Source organism: Schistocerca nitens, chromosome 3, assembly GCF_023898315.1.
Source record: "Schistocerca nitens isolate TAMUIC-IGC-003100 chromosome 3, iqSchNite1.1, whole genome shotgun sequence".
Classification (NCBI taxonomy): Eukaryota; Metazoa; Arthropoda; class Insecta; order Orthoptera; family Acrididae; genus Schistocerca; species Schistocerca nitens.
The window spans coordinates 757,865,393-757,878,719 of NC_064616.1; the positions used below are offsets into that span (position 1 = coordinate 757,865,393).

The 13,327-nt window shown below is 42.5% G+C and overlaps 1 non-coding gene across 1 annotated transcript; it reads left to right on the top strand.

The window, feature by feature from the left end:
• Positions 1-8,778: 8,778 nt before the first annotated feature.
• On the top strand, positions 8,779-8,853 carry Trnat-ugu (transfer RNA threonine (anticodon UGU)). Its single transcript has one exon. It is a non-coding gene; the product is annotated as a tRNA-Thr (tRNA).
• Positions 8,854-13,327: the final 4,474 nt, after the last annotated feature.

Below are 13,327 nucleotides of genomic sequence, written 5' to 3' on the forward strand. Positions count from 1 at the left end.
TTCAGGCGCACTATCAGTAATTCTGTTAGCACCTGGAACTTGCCGAACAGGGCTACAAAAAATTCATTAACCGAAAGGATTGGGGAAAATATCAAAGAGGAACATGCTTAGGGCTTTCATATGCTGTATATGACACTGAAGACATTAAACTGACTGAGGAGTGAGTGTCACAATACAATGTGAAGCTAGGAAGTGGGGCTTCATGACTGAAGATGAGTCGTGCGATTGTGATGACCTGCATGACCGACATCATCTCCCAGTCTGCAGAAACCTGTCTGATTCCTGTACCACAGAAGATCTATATGCATCAAGTGATAAGGCCATCAACACAGGAGAAATTCTGGAGCTTACATTCATCTAATAGAAAACAGCAGTGCCTGCCACAATTACGCCATTATTTTAATTATTTTCAATTACCTATGTCCTGGACATGTCAAATAAATAACTAAATTACAAACTTGTTGATGGAAGTTTTGGAACTGTGCATCATCCATATCTCTACTGACATGATTGTTGCATACATGCCTCATATTATGCTCATATTTTTCGAATGGCACACAATCAAGGAGGCACTAACTTGAATCTGTTGGTTTGGAATTTGACTGTATATTTCACAGATATAGAAGGAATCCATATCATAATGTTGTTCCATACAAAATTAAACCTTAAACCTGTTTATCACACACAACAATATCAAATACAGAAACAGAAAGTGGTAAAGGTTTATCAGGTCATTATCTTCACAATTTGAAAATGGGAAAAACTGGATCCCTTCAAGTCCAGATAATATTTCCAGGATAAGATTTTCACTCTGCAGCAGAGTTTGTGCTGATACGAAACTTCCTGGCAGATTAAAACTGTGTGTCGACCGAGACTCGAAACTGAGGCCTTTGCATGTTGCGGGCAAGTGCCCTACCAACAGAAAATGAGGTATCTAAGCACAACTAACAACCTGTCCTCAAGGCTTTGCTTCCGCCGGTACCTCATTTCCTACTTTCCAAACTTCACAGTCTGTGAAGTTTCACAGGACAGCTTCTGTGAAGTTTGGAAGGTGCTGCTGTAAAAAGAGTGATAAGCGAAGCATTCAACCACTACCACCGTCATACCTTAGCAAAAGATCTTGCTGAAAACCCAAGGAAATTCTGGTCTTACGTAAAATCGGTAAGCGGGTCGAAGGCTTTCATCCAGTCACTCACTGATCAGTCTGGCCTGGCAATGGAAGACAGCAAAACAAAAGCTGAAATTTTAAATTTAGCATTTGAGAAATCTTTCACGCAGGACGATCGTACAAACATACTGCCGTTTGAGTCTCGTACAGATTCCCATATGGAGGACACAGTGATAGACATCCCTGGGGTTGTGAAGCAGCTGAATGGGTTGAAAATACATAAATCGCCAAGTCCTGATGGGATTCCAATTCGGTTTTACAGAGAGTACTCTACTGCATTGGCTCCTTACTTAGCTTGCATTTATCGCGAATCTCTTGCCCAACGTAAAGTCCCGAGCGACTGGAAAAAAGTGCAGGTGATGCCCTTATATAAGGAGGGTTGAAGGACGGATCCTCAAAATTACAGACCAATATCCTTAACATCAGTTTGTTGCAGGATTCTCGAACATATTCTCAGTTCGAATATAATGAATTTCCTTGAGACAGAGAAGTTGCTGTCCATTCACCAGCACGGCTTTAGAAAGCATTGCTCCTGCGAAACGCAACTTGCCCTTTTTTCACATGATATCTTGCGAACCATTGATGAAGGGTATCAGACGGATGCCATTTTTCTTTGACTTCCGGAAAGCGTTGGACTCGGTGCCCCACTGCAAACTCCTAACTAAGGTATGAGCATATGGGATTGGTTCCAAAGTATGGGAGTGGCTCGAAGACTTCTTAAGTAATATAACCCAGTACATTGCCCTCAATGGTGAGTGTTCATCGGAGGTGAGGGTATCATCTGGAGTGCCCCAGGGAAGTGTGGTAGGTCTGTCGTTGTTTTCTATCTACATAAATGATCTTTTGGATAGGATGGATAGCAATGTGTGGCTGTTTGCTGATGATACTGTGGTGTATGGGAAGGTGTCGTCGTTGAGTGACTGTAGGAGGATACAAGATGACTTGGACAGGATTTGTGATTCCTGTAAAGAATGGCAGCTAACTCTAAATATAGATAAATGTAAATTAATGCAGATGAATAGGAAAAAGAACCCCGTAATGTTTGAATACTCCATTAGTAGTGTAGCGCTTGACACAGTCACGTCGATTAAATATTTGGGCGTAACATTGCAGAGCGATATGAAGTGGGACAAGTATGTAATGGCAGTTGTGGGGAAGGCGGATAGTCGTCTTCGGTTCATTGGTAGAATTTTGGGAAGATGTGGTTCATCTGTAACGGAGACCACTTATAAAACACTAATACGACCTATTCTTGAGTACTGCTCGAGCGTTTGGGATCCCTATCAGGTCGGATTGAGGGAGGACATAGAAGCAATTCAGAGGGGGGCTGCTGGATTTGTTACTGGTAGGTTTGATCATCACGCGAGTGTTACAGAAATGGTTCAGGAACTCGGGTGGGAGTCTCTAGAGGAAAGGAGGCGTTCTTCACGCGAATCGCTACTGAGGAAATTTAGAGAACCAGCATTTGAGGCTGACTGCAGTACAATTTTACTGCCGCCAACTAACATTTCGCGAAAAGACCACAAAGATAAGATAAGAGAGATTAGGGCTCATTCACAGGCATATAGGCAATTTTTCCCTCGTTCTGTTTGGGAGTGGAACAGGGAGAGAAGATGCTAGTTGAGGTACGAGGTACCCTCCGCCACGCACTGTATGGTGGATTGCGGAGTATGTATGTAGATGTAGATGAAGGTAGGAGATGAAGTACTGGTGAAGGTAAAACTGTGAGGGTGGGTCACAAGTCATGCTTGAGTGGCTCAGGTGGTAGAGCACTTGACCACAAAAGGCAAAGATCCCGAGTTCGCATCTTGATCTGGCACACGGTTTTAATCTGCCAGGAAGTTTCAGATAACATTTATTAGTTTATACTGAGACTAATGAAATGGACTTGAATACAGATAATGGTTTTGAAATTTTAGATAATTTTCCATGGCTCTGAAACTTTATAACATTGGCTTTTCATAGTGTGAAGGGCCACAAATAATGCACTGAACAGTACTGGGTAACAAATTCCCATGTTTCTTCTTGCTGTTTGCATCATTCTTGAAAGTAATATTTGTAACTGCTAACTGGAGTGCATGCTTCTTCAAATGCATGTGGATGGAAACTGGTGCATTTACATGTGTTTGAGTGCATATAGAGGTCTGTTTTTCTAACAGCCTCATCATTCAAAAGCCAGACACAGTTCTCAGAGGACTGGCAGAGGTCTTTTAGACAAGGCTTTTAAAAGAGTCCTTACAAAATTACACTTGCTTTGTTACAATTATTGTGGTCTTCATCCAAAACACAACAAGAGATTGCAATGTGGCAATTGTGGTATGAATCCATTACAACATGCAAGTAATGAGCAATGCATAGCCTACGAAAAATTTCCAGATAATCATCCACTGGCATCATACAGTGTCCAAATCGGTGGGGGCAAGCAGTTTTGAAGATAAAATTTATTCCGCATCTTCAGAATGGTTGGATGGTTGGTTTAATGATTAAAGGGACCAAACTATGAGGTCACCAGTCCATCCTACCTGGAACAGGCAAGTCAACAAAACTGCACCCCAAAGAACGGTCTTGTGTGTGAAACCTATGGAAAGAAAATCCCACAGTCTACCACCAACATAGTGTAGAGAAAGGAACAAGGAAAAAGAAAAGGGATGTGGAAAGGAGAAAGGTAGGTGAGATGCTCCATCCAGGGAGCAGCCACAGGCCCCCAAAGGTAGAAAGTATGATGGGTAACATACCCCCCCCCCCCCCCCACCACTTACTTAAGGTACTCCATCCAAAAATACCCAGAAAAGACTAGCAATACGGACAAGGTGAGAGAAGCACAAGAAAAATGAAGTAGAATGCCAAGTCAAACAGAACCAGTTGCGAAGGGGGAAGAAGAGCCAAATAGTGGGTAGGGTGAGGTCTGGGGTGATCTACATAGCCTAGAGAACTGCTGCCTGTTTAGGGCAGGCAACAGGGAATCATGCCAACACCTCAATGGGCTGACAAAGCTTAGATGCCCTCCCTTAGAGAGAGTGGTAAAAACTCCCTTCATAAATAAACCACAAAACCAGGTCAGCCATTGAGGCATCATCAACTGACACAATGGGTAGCAAGTCAGCCAGATTTAGAGTCCACTACAGGGTGGCTAGGTTAAGACAGTCCAGCAGTATGTGGACCACTGTCAAACAGGTACCACAGTGACAATGGTGCAAATCCTCGCAATGGAGGAGATGACCATGAGTCAGCCAAGTATGGCTGATGTGGAACCAGCAAAGGATGATGAAGTCCTTGTGAGAGACCAGCATGGAGGAGCTTCACAAATTCGTGGCCTCCTCCATCACCCATAGTTTGGTCAGCAAAGTCAGAGTATGCCATTCTATACTCGAGAACATTAGAACTCGGTGGTATAATACTGATCAAAGGTCTGATTCCGGAATAACAGTCTCAAGAGGCAGCTTGCTGGTAGGTAATTTGGCCAGCATGTCAGCAAGTTCATTCCCCAGGATCCCAACATGACCCAGTGTCCAGACAAAGACCAACGAGCATCCACATTGTTCAAGAGTAATAAGAAAATCCTGGGTAGTCAGGACAAAGTGATGGCAAGGGTAACAATGGTGAAGAGCTTGTAAACTCCTCAAAGAGTTGCAACAGATGAAGGACTCACTGGTGCGAGAATGGATATGCCCAAGAACATGAGGTATGGCTACCAGCTCCACAGTGAAAACACTGCAGCCATCCTGCAAGCAGTAGAGTTCATTACATACCTCACGAACGTAAGCGAAGCCAGCATGACCAGCAACCATCGAGCCATCAGTATAGACTCCTGCTGAACCCCAAAACAGGCCGAGAATGGAGAAGAATTGGCGGTGGAAGGCCTCAGGATGAACCGAGTCTTTCAGATATTGTGATATGTCAGGACACAACTGTGGATGTGGAACACACAGTGCAGGTGTACATGAATGGACCTGTCTGTATAAGAAAAAAGGAGATGGTAGTTTGGGTTCTCTGGGGACCAGTGGATGCATAATGCATAAGCAATCGACTGTTGTTAGTGCAGAACTGAAACTGTGGAACCCCTCCCTCTGCTAGGTGGCTGGTCATGGGGGTAGTCCAAAAGGCACCAGTTGCTAGAGGGGCAGCCTCATTCTACTTCTTCTTCTCTTTCAGAGGCAAGAGGACATGTGCTTGGAAAGAGAGCAAGTTACAACAATATCATGTTCTGCATCTGACTCGAATTAACAGGCTTCTTGTCCTGGAGACGCCAGGGATGGAGTTCCTAGAAGGATTCCCATCTCTGGTGGGTGCCAGAGAAAATGGTTTCTTCTCCAGACAAAGAGAAGGCACAGTTCCATGAGGAAATGGAGGGGGTGGGGGATCACCAGGGAGGAGAAAAGGAAACGGGAACATGATGGAGTTAAGGAGGTGGAGGTGGTGGAAAAGGAGGAGGAGGAGGAGGAGGAGGAGGAGGAGGAGGAGGAGGTGTAAACAGTGCAACAGAGGCAAAGGTACACATTAAAGATACCAAGTGGGAATGGTCGAGTTTCTGTCAGGCCTCAGAGTAGGATAGATGGCCTAGAGTTCTGAATTTCTGAATCTTCCTTTCCTTTTTATAGATTGGACAATCTGGTGAGCATGGACAATGTGGGACTGAACAGTTTATGCAGTTTGGTGGTGGGCTGCAAGGACTCCCCATATGAAGAGGGCAGCTACAGTCACTGAAAATAGGATTTGCCTCACATTGCAAAGATATCTGACCAAAATGGAGATATTGGAAACAGTGCATGGAAAGTGAGATATAAGACTTGTAAATCTGTGTGTCAACTTCACCAAACTTATCTTTGTTATATTCTACAAAAAAGAGCAGTATGGTAACAGTGAGTCTCCCCATCCATCTTGGGACAAACCAAGTAATGGGGAAATGGTTTTGCCCCAAACCGGTTGGCCTGGCCCTCTAACCAGGTGGTGACTACAGATGGGAAGGCTAATAAAGCAAAAGTAGGAACAAAGAGAGAACCACTCCTGTCTGAAGAAACAGTCGTGGAAGAGCAGCCAGAAATATGGAGCTTAGCATGCTTCATGTGCAGAGCTTCTGCCCTCATACAACCCACTATGATCAGGGCCTCACACCAGGGGCACCTCCAAGCTGCGGCAAGGGCTGCCTGGGACGGTGGTTGTTGCTGGGAGTTTTAATGTGCTGAAAAGACGAGCAACCACTCCTAGGTATAAAAGACGAGCAACCACTCCTGCATATACACAAAGTACTGACATTCAGGTACCAGAAGTGTGATCCCTGTGTTGTCAGGGGACTCAGCCAGAGGGGTACGTAACAGCCTCACCACATGGACTGGTTATGTGTGATGGTGACCTAGTGGATGGGATGGGACTATGGTGGTGAAGGAAGTAGTGAAGTAGGGGAGAGGAGGAACTCACTCTGGAGATCCTAGGGAGTGAATTCTTCCCAAATGACTCAAACTAAGGAATCAGAATTTAAAAACAGAGGTGAGGCCCCAACGGAGACCGGAACAAGCTGGGGGGGGGGGGGGGGGGAAGGGGGGGGGGAGAAGGAGAGTGGAAACATGAGATGCAAGACCAAAAAGGAGCGGTGGAACCGAGGAAATAGACGGGTTGTCATAAAGGGAAACACCGAGGGAAAAAGAGGGGGGGGGGGGGGTGGCACAATGGGAAGGAGCTAGGATGGGAAGGAGTCAATAAGGGGAGGGAATACTGCCCAAAAGAGAGGAGAGGCTGCAATACCTCATGGCCCATGCTTGCCACAAACATACCCACTAAAGAACTGTGGGACCCCTACGGAGATCTTCAGAATGGGGAGTAATAACTACAGCTATCCCATATCCAGGCAGCAGAAATAGCTATTTTTGCTGACAATGCAATTACTATAATCAAGCCTAATGAAAAACTTCAGCACTTGAAAATGTAAGCAACAGTTTCTTAAAAATTACTAACTTGTTCTTCGCAAATGGACTGTCACTGAATTTGGATAAAACACAATACATGCAATTCAATACAGCATATGGCCTTAACAAAATATGATAAATTCTTAAGTGTTTATGTTGATAAGAAAATGAACTGCAAGTCACATGTTACAGGTCATTAGCCTTAGCTATGTAATGGTCATGTTGTGGATAACATCAGATTTTGGGGATGAGAACGACAAAAGGCAGGATTCGAACCTGCGACCGTAGCAGTCGCACGGTTCCGGACTGAGCGCCTACAACCGCTAGACCACCGCGGCCGGCAAAGAAGTGAAACAAAAATTATAAATGGTGATACAATTAAATGCACTTATTTTCTGAACTTCAGTATCATCTTAATAATAAAAGTACTGATCATGTTCATAGTCCTGAAGTAACTATTCTAAAAGACTTATGTTTATCAATTTTTCTGACATTCTGGCAGCACAAGAGGCTGGCATTTTTGAAGGTTCATCCTCTATTGCTGGTGGCAGACTGCAGTTCAGCCAGCAGCTGGAGAGACTCCAGTCTGCCACTAGCAATGTATGGTGAACCTTTGACAATGCCAGACATTTGTGCTGGCAAAATATCAGAAAAATCGTATAACAGATGTTAGCTGAGAATCCTGAGACAAAAGCCTACAGATAATACATCAAGTGTCACAAAAGCCTCATTAGCATTTGAGCTTCTGAAAGAGAGGACATCTTTAACATCAGATTATTCTATTGAATTATTCTATTGAATGAAAGATGGTGATCAGCTGAACCCTGAAAAATCTAGTCGACAATAATGGCTGTTTTAAAATTCTGGTTCCCATAAAACTGATTTTTGGTTTCTGTGAATAATATAAGATGATTATTTTCAATTATCAGCATGAGGAAGTTTTAATTCATAAGAGTCATGACATGTCTTAACTGATATTCGGTAAACCAGATTCATAAGAAAAAATAATATCGGAAAAAGTATGGTGGAATATGCTTCATAGGCATGTGTCAAATAAGATGCTGGTTCCATTCTGAAATATCTTTTAAAATTATAAAAGATTAAGACTTACTTTTCATCACTTGGATTTAAAGGAAAGTCTAGCACCCGATGTCAATTTTGGTCACAACAAACAAACTCGCTACATCTATATAAATGGTTAGATATGTATGAAGGTAGTACCTGTTCCCGAAAGAACAGATACCATTGATGACCGTGCAGCTTCTCTAGAGTGAAATGATAATTAAATCGACACCCTAGCTGCAAACAGGCGTTGATGTACATCATTGGGGACATGTTGAAAATGTGTGCCCCGACCAGGACTCGAACTTGGGATCTCCTGCTTACATGGCAGACACACTATCCATCTGAGCCACCTAGGGCACAGAGGATAGTGCGCCTGCAGGGACTTATCCCTTGCAGTCTCCCTGTGAGACCCACATTCCCAACGTGTCCACACCACTACATTCGTAGTGCACCTAATAGATGTTTTCCCATCACACTCATTAATTGTGGCAGATTACTCTACCAAGTCCTGTACGAGTTGCGTTTGCACAAGGTCAATGACTGGGTAGCCATATTTTAACTATATATGAAAGAACAGATACCATTTATGACTGTGCACCTTCTCTAGAACAAGGGGTAAGTCCCTGCAGGTACACTATCCTCCATGCCCTTGGTGGCTCAGATGGATAGAGCGTCTGCCATGTAAGCAGGAGATCCCGGGTTCAAGTCCCGGCTGGGGCACACATTTTCAACATGTCCCCAATGTTGTATATCAAAACCTGTTTGCCGCTAGGGTGTCGATTTAATTATCGTTTCATGTTAGATATGAGATTTTAGTATTTCAGGTTGATAGACATTTGACAAAGGTTCAAAGTAATTTAATTTCACACATATAAAAAATCTCACAGTATACCCAAATTCCACAGGACCTCCAGAAGAGAAATTTCTTTGGGATGCTAAAAACTAAACTAGAATAAGATTTATATTTAACAGTTCAACTATCATATTACATGAACTGTGGATGAAGAAAACTATTTTTAAACGCTACTGAATTTAATGAAAACCCTATATTTGACTGTTCACATGAAAATGAATCACTAAAATGCTCAATAATTGATCTGAAGACAGAGAGAAACAAACTTTTCAACAGTAACACAATGCATACAGTTTGTGATAAATGATGTCATCATTGACTTGACCCTCCCTAAAAACAGTGCAATAAAGCACATATAAAATTGTAACTCCCGCCACATCGTTAAAACTAACTAAAGAATGGAGTGTATCAGAATGCATAATGTAATACTCATTGATTAATCACAAAATATTGCAACTTGTGTAGATATGAATTTGTTTGAGAATGCTAATACAATTCTAAAAGTTTATAGTATTGTCTATGTTTTGGCATAATGACATGCACCAATACGAAGATCAAGAATGATACAGCACGATGTCAGCCAATGGCATGCTGACTAGGACATCACCATGGCAGGAGTGGTATCTACATGAAGAGAATAAAAGCAACGCACCACCTAGCTGCCGCCGCACAGTTGAAGATGTGCACTGGTACTCTGGCACTAGAAGATGGACTAGAAGAGAGGCACTAGAAGAACCGCAGTGATATTAACAATAGCAGTGACTTATGAACTTGGGTACATTACTTGCCTGGACATTGTATATAGTGAATGACATTGGTTATTTGCATGTCACCATTTGCTTGCAACCCAAAGTTAAGTACTGCTAATTCAATTATGGTACCATTAATAGGATTTTCTTGAGTGTTGTTTAGCTATCTGAGAAAACAGCTACGTAGGTGCCCTACAAGACACGAGTGGGCAGGATACCACAGTCTACTCGACAACTGCATTAGAATCTCTTACAAAAGCAGCGTTTCTAGCTCATACTGAAGGTCAAAGAATGGTACTTCAGATATCAAATGTAGATGGAACTAAAGGTCCTGTATTTCCAAATAAGTTTGCCCAGATACTTTAGTTAGATAAATAAGTGATAAGTGCTAGGCCATAAATTTTTTCAAGCAAAGTGCACCAAGTAAGATGGTGCAATGGTTAACACATTGAACTTACATTTGGGAGGACAATGGTTCAAATCCCCATCTGGCTATTGAGATTTAGGTTTTCAATCAACTTTCCAGTTGCAGACTTGGAATATACTGCATTAATGAAATGGACCTTGTGATTAGATTTTTAGCAGTGAGTCAAATTTTTATGTTTGTTCTACAACACCTAGGGCAAGATTTTATTCTGTTCGCCTGTGTAGCAAACTGCTTATGCGGCATGCAGTGTTGTTTACTCGGTTTGGTTAGTGCAAGCTGCCGGTGTGGAATGGGGTGACTGCAAGCAAGGGACTCAATACAGCAAATAGCTGGCTCCTCAAATGTATGAGCCGGCAAGGAATCGGAATCATACTGATCTAGTATTTGCACTACCTGCTGAAATGATGGATCGGACTGTTTCAAATCTGTTCTCTGGGTTTGACATCATCAGGTACATTGCACACAATCACATCACACAACATAACATCACAATATAAAGCACCACAAGCACATTTGAATTTACATCTCCTCGTCATACCCGGCAAATCTATTATCCACTCGCAATAAGTTTGTTCTGAATGTTTTTTGCAATTGAAGAATGCTACCACATTCACTTGTTGTTCATAACAGTTTGATAGTGAGTCTACCACTGCATCACAAGCAAGTTCACTGAGAGTGGTATTGTTGTTGTTGTTGTGGTCTTCAGTCCTGAGACTGGTTTGATGCAGCTCTCCATGTTACTCTATCCTGTGCAAGCTTCTTCATCTCCCAGTACCTACTGTAACCTACATCCTTCTGAATCTGCTTAGTGTATTGATCTCTTGGTCTCCCTCTACGATTTTTACCCTCCACGCTGCCCTCCAATGCTAAATTTGTGATCCCTTGATGCCTCAAAACATGTCCTACCAATCGATCCCTTCTTCTAGTCAAGTTGTGCCACAAACTTCTCTTCTCCCCAATCCTATTCAATACCTCCTCATTAGTTACGTGATCTACCCACCTTATCTTCAGCATTCTTCTGTAGCACCACATTTCGAAAGCTTCTATTCTCTTCTTGTCCAAACTGGTTATCGTCCACGTTTCACTTCCATACATGGCTACACTCCATACAAATACTTTCAGAAACGACTTCCTGACACTTAAATCTATACTCGATGTTAACAAATTTCTCTTCTTCAGAAACGCTTTCCTTGCCATTGCCAGTCTACATTTTATATCCTCTCTACTTCGACCATCATCAGTTATTTTACTCCCTAAATAGCAAAACTCCTTTACTACTTTAAGTGTCTCATTTCCTAATCTAATTCCCGCAGCATCACCCAACTTAATTTGACTACATTCCATTATCCTCATTTTGTTTTTGTTGATGTTCATCTTATATCCTCCTTTCAAGACACTGTCCATTCCGTTCAACTGCTCTTCCAAGTCCTTTGCTGTCTCTGACAGAATTACAATGTCATCGGCGAACCCCAAAGTTTTTACTTCTTCTCCATGAATTTTAATACCTACTCCGAATTTTTCTTTCGTTTCCTTTACTGCTTGCTCAATATACAGATTGAATAACATCGGGGAGAGGCTACAACCCTGTCTCACTCCTTTCCCAACCACTGCTTCCCTTTCATGCCCCTCGACTCTTATAACTGCCATCTGGTTTCTGTACAAATTGTAAATAGCCTTTCGCTCCCTGTATTTTACCCCTGCCACCTTCAGAATTTGAAAGAGAGTATTCCAGTTAACGTTGTCAAAAGCTTTCTCTAAGTCTACAAATGCTAGAAACGTAGGTTTGCCTTTTCTTAATCTTTCTTCTAAGATAAGTCGTAAGGTTAGTATTGCCTCACGTGTTCCAACATTTCTACAGAATCCAAACTGATCTTCCCCGAGGTCCGCTTCTACCAGTTTTTCCATTCGTCTGTAAAGAATTCGTGTTAGTATTTTGCAGCTGTGACTTATTAAACTGATAGTTCGGTAATTTTCACATCTGTCAACACCTGCTTTCTTTGGGATTGGAATTATTATATTCTTCTTGAAGTCTGTGGGTATTTCGCCTGTCTCATACATCTTGCTCACCAGATGGTAGAGTTTTGTCATGACTGGCTCTCCCAAGGCCATCAGTAGTTCTAATGGAATGTTGTCTACTCCCGGGGCCTTGTTTCGACTCAGGTCTTTCATTGCTCTGTCAAACTCTTCACGCAGTATCTTATCTCCCATTTCATCTTCATCTACATCCTCTTCCATTCCCATAATACTGCCCTCAAGTACATCGCCCTTGTATAAACCCTCTATATACTCCTTCCACCTTTCTGCCTTCCCTTCTTTGCTTAGAACTGGGTTGCCATCTGAGCTCTTGATATTCATACAAGTGGTTCTCTTCTCTCCAAAGGTCTCTTTAATTTTCCTGTAGGCAGTATCTATCTTACCCCTAGTGAGACAAGCCTCTACATCCTTACATTTGTCCTCTAGCCATCCCTGGCTAGAGGACAAATTAGGGAAGAGTTTTTGAATTAATCTGAACACTACACTTCATATCGTGGAAAATAGATATGGAGGTTGCACAGAACCTGGGACATTGTGAGCTAGCATATGGGCATTGAAGTGGTGCAGCCACTCGAGCCATTCCTCATCTTGTTCACTAAACTGTTGAAAAGGTGGTAGAGCAGCTGTAGTAGGCGGTGCTTGTTCTGTTGGGCACGCAGCATTGGCCAGTAGCTGCTGCACCGCGTTGAGCAGTGCAGATATTCCAGAATGAAATTGTGACTCTGCAGCAGAGTGTGTGCTGATCTGAAGGTAGGAGACGAGGTACTGGCAGAAGTAAAGCTGTGAGGGTGCATCACGAAGTGTTTGGGATCCCCACCAGTTCAGATTGGAGTAAGACATTGATTCGTGATCAGTAGTTTTGAACAACATGCAATTATTATGGAGATGCTTCACGAACTCGAATGCGAACCTTTGAAGGGAAGGGAAAGTTCGTTTCAAGGAACGCAATTGAGAAAATTTAGCTGATCAGTATTTGAAGCTGACTGCAGAATGATTCTACTGCTGTTAATGTACATTTTGCATAAGGACCACAAAGATAAGAGAAATTATGGCTTGTACAGAGACATATAGACATGAAACCCGACATGAATTTGATATTGACATATAGACATCATTTTTTGCTGTTTCTAT